At 42.3% G+C, this 2,617-nt stretch overlaps 1 protein-coding gene across 1 annotated transcript in view; it reads right to left on the reverse strand.

The window, feature by feature from the left end:
* The window catches only part of wdr7 (WD repeat domain 7), an 84,676-nt gene that overhangs the window by 11,666 nt on the left and 70,393 nt on the right, over positions 1 to 2,617 (reverse strand). The gene's annotated exons all lie outside the window — the stretch shown is intronic.

The raw sequence follows: 2,617 nt of genomic DNA on the forward strand, positions 1-2,617 counted from the left end.
ATGATGCTACGTGTATGATAATACGGGTATGATGCTACGTGTATGATGCTACGTGCATGATGCTACGCGTATGAAGCTACGCGTATGATGCTACGTGTATGATGCTACGTGCAGCAGGCCTGGACAAGATGGCTGCCACAATATGAGCGTTTCTGATCAGCGAATGTCAAAAGTTATTGATTAGTTTTGTTGTAAATATCAGAAACATTTCCTGCTTCATCCAGTTTTCACTCGACGCTGTTGTTGTTTTTTTAAAGCAGCTTTGAGACGAAACTTTAAACTGCTGCTGCGCAAGCTGCTCGACAGGCTGTTGCTAGGCAACCAGAGAGCGAGTCAGCGGACGCCACCGACCTAGCTTAGCGGTTTAGCGGCTAGCACCTTTTCTCTGCCTACATCTCCCAGAATGCTGCGCGGAATATTCCATCAGAGCCGTGTTATATTTATTGATTGATTTATTATTATGCTATATAAACAACCACGTAGTAAAGTCAGACACTTTCAGGATGTTGGATCCCCTGTGGTTCTGATCCGGACCTGAAACGCTCCGTCTGTCGGACCTTCTGCAGAGACTCCAGCATGTGTGAACCTGGCAACATGGCTGCTCTCACAGCCAATAGCGCGCTGACATCAGCCAGTCGATACACTTATTGATTTCTGACGGGGAGGGAGGAGAGAACAACCSGGTCACATGACAGGGAGCCACCGCTGCAGCGTGTGTGTGTGTGTGTTTAGGCTCTGACTGACTGACTGACTTCCTGATTGGTTCCCCCAGTCGGTGCAGATGGGCTGACCGGTTGGTTTGGCGGCTCAGATTGATTTACTGGACGGTTCCTGAACCGACTGCTGAGCCGCAGTTCAACTCAACAAACTGGATTAAAGCAGAAAACATGTGAAGAGACGATTTGAAAGGTTCAGAAAACCATCGTTAGCCTGAGCACAACGCCAGGGTGGGAAGACATCAGCTGCTGGGAGAGGTCATAAGGTCATCCGCACCGTGTGGGGATGTGGTTTTAATCGGATTTCTGATGGGTCACTTTTTATCATCAGGATCTTTAGGCAGCTTGAGAAAAACGACTGAAGGGTTTTAAAAACCTGAGTGAGGAAATTTAAAATCCTGTGAAACACGCTCGCTCGCACAGCCTCACTGCTGGTCAGCTGGATTAAAACTCCTCATTATTTCACTTAAAACAAGGAAAAATGTTTGAAGTGAAATAATTTCTGCTTCGTATTTTAATCAGCATTATGATAATATTCTTCATTCTGCAAAACAAACTAAAAGTACATTTTATGTTTTGAAATGTGTCTAATTTCACAAAACTCCCCCTAATTATAACACATTTGTTTAATAAAAAATATAATATGATCAGTAAGAATAACGAAAATTCATCACATTTTAAAAAATTCAAACAAATTAGAGAATTTTTTTTAAAAATCTACATTTTCTGGAGTTTTTAACAAATAGAAATAACTTTGGTCATTTATTTTTGTTTTTTTTGTGTAAGTCGCACATAATTTATTAACCCCTTAAATGTCAGGTTGTTTTATTCACTATGTTCTTTTTGCAATAAAAATAAAAAAACAATAAAAAACTTGTGAACGGAACATTAAAAATATTCGACAGAAACAGAAATGATGAGGTTTCTGCAGCTTCCCGTCATCAATAAAACCATCATTTCAACACGTTTTATTCTTCCTGTCACATCATAATAACCTGCAATAATAAAACATTTAGTCGTTTTGAAGGTGACAACGAAACGTGTCGGCTTGTGCAGGTGATGGGGAACTGACTGCTACTGCTGCGCCTGACGGCCGGTCGTTGTGTCATGAAGGATAAATAAAGTTTATTAGGTTACATCTGGTGATGTTGCTGCAGCAACACGCAGCATTAGCAGCAGCGCTAACGGCCTCAGTGGCTGGAAGATTAATGGCGTCTGAAAGGAGCTTCTGTAAATAAATACATTATTTTAAAAGGTCATGAGTGAAAAGGACGAACCCGGGCATTCTGCCTGCTGGGATTTCAACCCACAACTGTCTGCAGGCGGCAGCGGCAGTCAGAACGGGACAGACATCGTTACATCATCATAATGTCCTCCAATCAGATTACAGCAGCGCCTCCATAACTCAGGCCGTCGGCTCTGGGGCGGCCGACGGCTTTAACGGGATCAGAATCAGCCAATCAGATCAGCAGGACGATCAATTAAACAAGCCTGAGGGTCTGGAAGCCGATCAGCAAAGACCCAACAGAACTTCACTCATTCCGTCACGTTTTGGGTATTTTAGATGTTAGAGCTGATAATCAATCAGATTCAGGCGTGAAGGAGCAGGAAAAATAATAAATATCTGAAAAGTGTGGTGTGCATCTGTTTTCAGCCACCCTCTTTCTAAAGTGCTGCCACTACTAGCTTTAGCCGTTGTTTATGTTGTGATTTACAACATCTGGCGTCTTCTGGTGCAGAATTATGATTATGGCCAATCAGTGACGAAAAAGTCGCATAAAATGCAACATGAACATTCAGGCTGCAGAATGTTGTAAAAAATATCCGCTACAATTTAGTGGAACAAATCTGATCATGCTAACACGCTACACCAACATGGTATTTGGCAGAAGTTAATGCTA

This window comes from Poecilia reticulata, linkage group LG12 (assembly GCF_000633615.1).
Source record: "Poecilia reticulata strain Guanapo linkage group LG12, Guppy_female_1.0+MT, whole genome shotgun sequence".
Taxonomy (NCBI): domain Eukaryota; kingdom Metazoa; phylum Chordata; class Actinopteri; order Cyprinodontiformes; family Poeciliidae; genus Poecilia; species Poecilia reticulata.